Below are 7,193 nucleotides of genomic sequence, written 5' to 3' on the forward strand. Positions count from 1 at the left end.
GGCTTGGTCTGGAGAACAGATGACATGGAGAAACAGAGATAATAATACCTCTTTCCAACTATCCGAAAGGCTAGGTGCATAAAAGACACTGACCTTGCTACTTTCTTCAGCTTCAGAGCACTGATCTTCAAACTTACGTGTGCAGGGGGAGCTTATGAAAGCATATGAAAGCAGGGATCACAGCTTCATAGCCACCAGCTGCCATTCAAATGGCCCTGGGTGGAGGAGAATCAAGGAACTACGTTTCCACAAGAACCACAGGTGACTCTGATGCAGGTGATCTACAGAGCACACTTTGTGAAACACTGCTTTGTAGGGTGAACAAGAATCAGTGGGCCAATATCACAAGGAGACAGGTTGCAGCTCAATATACAAAAAAGGCCTTCCTAAGGATTACAGCTTCTCTGAAATGAAAAGACTTGTCTCATATGGTTGTACATTCCCAACACTGGTGGGTTCCAACCAGATCCTGGGTGACCGCAGTAAAGACGTCACAGAGTGCTTGCTTCGACAGCACATATACAAAAATTGGAACAATACAGAGAAGATTAGCATGGCCCCTACACAAGGATGACGCGCAGATTCGTGAAGAGTTCCATATATTTAATCTGGGATTAGCCTGTTCATACGTGAGGAAGAAGGCCAATGATATTCTAGATTACAACCCTTCCTTTCACTATTAGTAGACAAATTAACTAGTGTTATTTTAAAGAAATAAATTTGAAAAGAATATTTTCTTTTCTACTCTGCACCTCTCACGTACTCTGTATCTAACATTTAGCCACAGATGCAGACATTCTGTGGGCTCCATTTATACTTCTGTATCAAAATGCTAAGCAAAGCGAGTTATACCAAGCTCTCAGCTCACAGGTTTTAAAGGAAATAATGTTCTCAAGACATAGTCAGATTTACAATTAACATTATAGTTTACTAAGATCCTATAATACATACCATATTCTAAAGTAAAATTTCAAGAAATGTATGGAAAAGTAAAACTACTAATAAATTTATTCATGATAAACTAAGACATGAAAAAATTTAGCAATATGAATTCAGTTATCCCAAAAAAAGGCATGTAGAACACTGAATCTAGATATGTTTTTTTAAAGTGGCTCTTGAGCATTTGCCCCATATTTATGCAAACATATAAGCTTTTAAAGTAAATACCAAACATTTCAGTCAAATATTACTTAATGATTTTAACCTCCACTCTATCTAGTTATTTGAAGATATTTCCTAGTGCCTTCTACTACCAAAAAAAAAAAGTTAATTTTTTTTTTTGTTACTTAAAAACTCTTGATAAATGCTTTTGGCTCTTAAAGGACAGTTATCATGAAAACATTTCATTTCCTACACTGTATACTGTCATGATGATCTATTCCTGTTTCTGTATTAAAGAGGCTGCTAAACGTTATTGAAAATACAATTTGGGTAAATAATATTGAAATGTTGATGTTCTGCAAACAAAGAATCTCCAACGCTCTGTCACTGTTAATTGCAGCTGATTTTTATTTTAACCAGTGGGTTTCCCAGTCCTATCCCAAGTCTGCCAGCAATCAAATCGATTAAAAATCTGACACCACCTGCACCTTTGTCAGCTTACCAACTATTAATAGTCAAGTACCTTTAACTGTAAGCAAATAACATCTATCTCAACACATTGTCTTGTATTATATCTAAATGAAATAAAGAGGGAGGAATAATATCCTAGAGAGTAAACATGGTATTTTGAGGGGAAATAAAGTACTATGTTCTTTAATTTAAAAAAAAATAAAGATGTCACAGAAATGAGCATTCAACAAACAGATGGTTGTCTGCATGGAAGCAGAGAGTTTCAATTGCTGATGAGTGTGTTTAATTCTGGATTTGTTAGATAAAGATGCCAGTTCTGACTATCATCTTTTATATAGAAGTTACTTGGTAGTGGGATAAACAAGAAAGCAGAGACTAGAATGACTCCTGTTAATTTTGAAACAGGGACAGTAACTGTTCAATTAACTGTTTTTCCTTGAAGGACCCTAAATTAAACTATAATTAGAGAGGAAATGTTAGAACATTTTATTCTAATTTTTTAATGATGCATTATCTTTGCTACAAGATGAATTCTCAAGACTTGAGAATTTAGCATTGTGTGGACCAAAGGTGGTAAGAAACCATGAGTGACACAGGTATCTGGAATAAAGAACTAGGATGTGGTAGCAGGGGGTGTATCAGACACATGTTCCATGGGGAGGGGGAAGCAAAGAGATGGAAGGGAAGGAAACAAGGTAAAAAAGTATCTTTTATATTTGTGTTTCACTGACTTTTCTTTCCAAATTTCCATTGCCAGTCTTAAATTTAGTACAAGCCAAGAGTTCAAAGTCAAAATTAATTGCTCTAAAGAGAATGAAAAAGAAACAGGAAGAGAAATGACATCTTTTCACATCCTGAACAAGCCAATTTTGATATTGATAGGGAAAGGGGACTGATTCATGTTAAGTCAGATGTGATGGGAAGCCAATAATGAGACATTAGTTCCATTTGTGGTTTGGCTGTGTGAACTGCCAAGCTACAGGGTGTGAGAGCAAGCTGAGGGCCCAGATTCACGCCCTTTTCCTTCTATGACATAAAATGTCCTTCATCTGTAGGGCAAAAGTACATCCTGTTTTACAAATAGAAATAAAAGTCTAAAAGAAGAAGGGCATCCATGTATCTCTTCATCTGAGACTGAGGAAAGCTGTGCTGGTCAACTGAAGGCCTTTCTGTGGAGGTAACATTCGAGTTGAGCTCTAAATGACCGAAAGAATCCTGATATTTGAAGACCGCAAGAACCACTTATGAGGCGCAGGGACCAGTCCATGCAAAAAACAAGGGCTTGCCTCACACATACAAAAAATTAGTTTGCTGAGGGAGCAGCAGCTAGTTTCCAGGGTTGGGTACATTGGGAAGAATCCAGATTCCAATAATATGGCTCTTATTGTCCCGGTGGCTATAAAGCGATAGCCAGAGTGGTCACTAAAGACGAAAGAGCCACCATGGTAGGTTCTGAGTGACACAGAGAGACCACTGGACCAGCACACTGACTGGAGGGGACCCGTGGAGAGTCTTGCCTTCCTAACAGCTGCCTGGAGGGCCAGCTAATATAATTCAGACATGAGGTGGAGTTACAACCCCACTGGTAGACATTGACCAGTGAAAGACAGGAAGGGGTCAGCAGATAAATTGCTTGTTCGTCCCTCTCTCTGAGATCCTGTTTCTAGATGCTTTCCTACAGCTCTTGGAGAGGTTCTGTGAGACCATGGTACCTGTAAACTGTGGCCCGCCCACTAGAACACTTGTATTTCTCTCCCTATTTTCCTGCCTTTTACTAAATTCCTTTTCCTCTCACCCCTTTTTCCTGGGGTTTCACTTCCTAATGGAGTTAATCCCGAAGCTTTTGCCTCAGGCAGTTTCGTAGAGGATATAGTCTAAGATGCATATATTAATTCATTTAATGCTCACAGAAATCTCATGAGTCAGGTACTATTAATATCCCCACGATATAGATTTTAAAAAACTGATTGCAGAAGTTGTGTAACTTGCCCAGAGTCATGAAGCTAGTGAGTGGACCAGCTGAGCTGATCTGGCTCTACAACCCCTGTGTTCTACTGTCATGTAGATGCAGGTCACATGCAAGGGACTTTCGAGATGGGTCTGCAACGGCTCATGTAGAGAAGGAGGCTGCTACTCTCACGAAGTGATGCTTGGGGCCCACATCGCTGGATTCGTTGTACTGGAAAAGACGAGGCTTGACCCATTAGCTAGTCTTCATCAGCAATATCATTAACCACTTACCAGACATCTATTCTGTGAGAGCACTGTTCCAGGTACTAAGCAACCCAAGTAATCAGAGATGACCCTGATACTCTAGAGACTGGGGAAAACAGAGCCAAAACAGAAAAGCTGGGTGCAGACCAGAATAAGGGGGGGGGTGAGGCATTTGCCTTGGGTGCAAAATTTAAGGAGGCCCCCAAAACTTAGTAATCTAGAGAAATCATGTTTTAATGAAATAATTTTTTAAAATCTTAATTAAGGTAAGAAATGTCATGATGAACAAAATATCAAAATTTTAAATGAAAACAAGATCAGTACCAGAGCCCTACCAAGCCATGTTGGAGCCTGAGGCAAAAGACATAATCAGTAATACCGATCCTTTTCCCCAGTCCAGTCCTATAGAGAAGGATAAATTATTCAAGGAGTATATGTTCATTTCTTTGGCCCTCAGGGCCATACTCAACCCCAGAGTAGAATCAGGACTCTTTTTTAATAACTTCAGTGTACAGACCTGAGTAATACACACACTTGAATGTTTTATACAAGGGCTAAGATGGACAATAACAATCCTTGCCCAGTATTGCACTCTCCTACAGCCAACTTAGGGACATTAAATAATATTATTTAGAATTAAAATGATTTTTAATTATTCCTATCTTTGAAAATGGGAAAAAAACCCCACTGTTTTCTTATTGAACATTATTTTAAATCTTAGAGTTAAATAAGAAATATGATTGCAGGTGATGGAAAATGCCCATGTTCAATAACTATTCAATAATGTGCCGTAAATGAGGAAATTGAAAATAGATGATAAGCGCTAGTTTATTATCTTTATATTTTTATTCTATTATATTATAATGAATGATAATAGTTAATATGAAATCGTTTAAACGTTCAAATTACAAAACTAATTTAAATTTACAAAACTAGAAATTCCTAACTGAAAATTACAAAATTATATTCCTTTACATGTGCTAACTTTGAGATAATCAGGTGAGAAAATGTTCTTCTGTGCCTATGGTGCCTATGAAGAATTGTCTTCTGGGGTGGGAAAAAAAAGATTCTTTGAAGGATAAAATTCTACCTGAATTGTTGTACTGTATTCAAATAGATCAAAAACCTTTCTGTTTAGGCATGGATTCCCTAAAAGGGGGCAGAATGAGGAAAAGGCTTATTTGCAAGCTGCTCCACTGATGAGCTGGGGGTGGGAACACACATGGAGAAAGGGAGGGAAATTCCCAGCTCTGGAGGAGAGCAGAAGGGAATACCCGCAAAAATCAGAGATACCTTGGCATGGATTTAACTTCCTCTTCCTAAACTTGCTGAAACACTTCTTCAAATCAAAACAAAATATAACAACAACAAAAAACCCTTCTTTCTTTTACAACTGAACAACAGTGATAATTGTGAGACTGCTAACCGTACTTTCCCAGCAGGTCAGGCTGTAACTTGATTTAACTGCTTTTGCACTGGGACAAACGAAGAGAAGGCAACTCTCCTTTCCATCCCCAGCCTCAGTCTGGGATTTGCCAATTTTTATAAATATGTCACATTGTTAGTACTCTCTTATTACTCCTGTAGCCTGCAGTCATTCTGAAGTCCTTTGGCTTTTCTTCTTAACCCCTTTATTTATATGCCATGTAACTAATACAAGTCTTGAAATCACCAAAGAGATAAGCTCACCTCTCATAATAAATAACGGTTGGGGGGAAAGTACTTCCTAATGATCATTCAAAATGAGTTAAGCAATAAAATTTCTATTATGGTTCTTGTGTATACATATTATAAAGGTTTGCTAGTCAAAAACCCATAGCACAAAAAAAACAATAAAATAAAAGACCTTTTGTCTCTTTAGCTATTATGTCTTCCATTAGGAGTTTAGTCAATGTAATGATTTCCTTAGGTAATCATCAGTATGTGATTTTACACACACACACACACACACACACACACACACACACACACACACACACACACACACATTTTTCAGGTTTCAAGAAAACCTCCAAATTCAATTCAGTGTAACATTCTAATATTTAGTCTAACATTATTCGTCCAAGGAGAACAAACTGGAAATTTCACAAGCATTGATTTAGTTGTAAACTTTTAGAGTTTTTCCCCTGCTCCAGTCATATAAATATAGTCCTCGAAAAACCCTGGGACACAAAATTTCAATGCTTTTGTTCCAGTACTTCTAGTGTCTCGAAACAGAATGTTACAAAAAAACAACATCATAAATCTTAATACTCTAATGAGGATATGTTAAAAGCCTAGTCTAGATATAAAGTCTAATTCTTCATACTTCTGATTTGGACACAGAGGAATTTATATTTGAGCCAAGCTTCCACGTAGAGGGCGAGGGGAGTGGTGTGTGTTCCCTCATGTGTTCAAGTTCCATGAAAGTTCTGCTCTGTTCAGTCTCAGATACAATTTAACAAAACCCCCAAAACAATAATACCTGTATAGTAAGTAGGAAATCCTGTAGATACTCCAAACTAAAAAAAAAAAGTGATATCATTTTTCAGATGTCAAATACCTGGCAGAAATTGACCAGTTCAGTTTTGAATACTGTCATTAGCCATTCCCCCCAGCCAGGGGAAAATTTCTTCACGCTCTAAAAACAAGAACAACAAATTGTCAGTTAATCTCATTTTAGAATCTATGAATTTTATGTCTCCAGATGTGGGATTAGATATAGAACAAATGGAGTGGATGAAGAAGGCAAAGAAACAAAATATTTAGGATAATTTACCCGCTCAGCAAAAGATGACAGTATAAATCATTGGAAAACAGACTTCTCAGCTATGAATAGGGACATTATTTGGCCTAATAAATGCTATAATCTCTGAAACTTTAAGTATATGTGGTCAGTGAATATTTCTTTTTTACTTTCATTCTCATTTGTTTGAAGGGTAAGAATTAGCTACTATAAATTTGAAGACCATTCATATACTAAATAAAGTCAATTAAGCCCAAGGGTTCGTAGGATTTATAAAACATATTGAGTAAACAGCTACCCTTAAAATTATGTTTACATTTATTAACTATAACTTTACACATATATTTACTTCACAGTTATATCTCTGTGGGAAAATAGAGAATGATGTCTGTGTTCACCCAACTATTTAGACATGTCTATTATTCTAGATTGTTTCCTGCCACAAATCATTTACAAGAAATTGTGAGGTCCTCCCAGGAGAAAACCCTTCCTTAAAAAAGAGAGACAGACAGACAGAGAGATTCAGACACGCGTGGTAGTTACGATCCAGTTTTAGAAAATGAAACCTTAGTGGTCAGAGGAAAAGGGGTTCTAAGTACAGAGCAGTAACTGTCCTTCAATTTTTCTCCCCTGATCCAGACCCCAAGTGCTGTTTTCTTCTGGAAGCTGTTATTCTAAGAGG

General features: G+C 37.3%; 1 non-coding gene across 1 annotated transcript; it reads left to right on the top strand.

Annotated features, from left to right (window-relative positions):
- The first annotated feature begins 498 nt into the window (after positions 1-498).
- LOC115851561 (U6 spliceosomal RNA) lies at positions 499-605 on the top strand. The gene has a single exon (XR_004038839.1). It is a non-coding gene; the product is annotated as a U6 spliceosomal RNA (small nuclear RNA).
- The last annotated feature ends 6,588 nt before the right edge of the window (positions 606-7,193 follow it).

This window comes from Globicephala melas, chromosome 14 (genome assembly GCF_963455315.2).
Source record: "Globicephala melas chromosome 14, mGloMel1.2, whole genome shotgun sequence".
NCBI lineage: Eukaryota > Metazoa > Chordata > Mammalia > Artiodactyla > Delphinidae > Globicephala > Globicephala melas.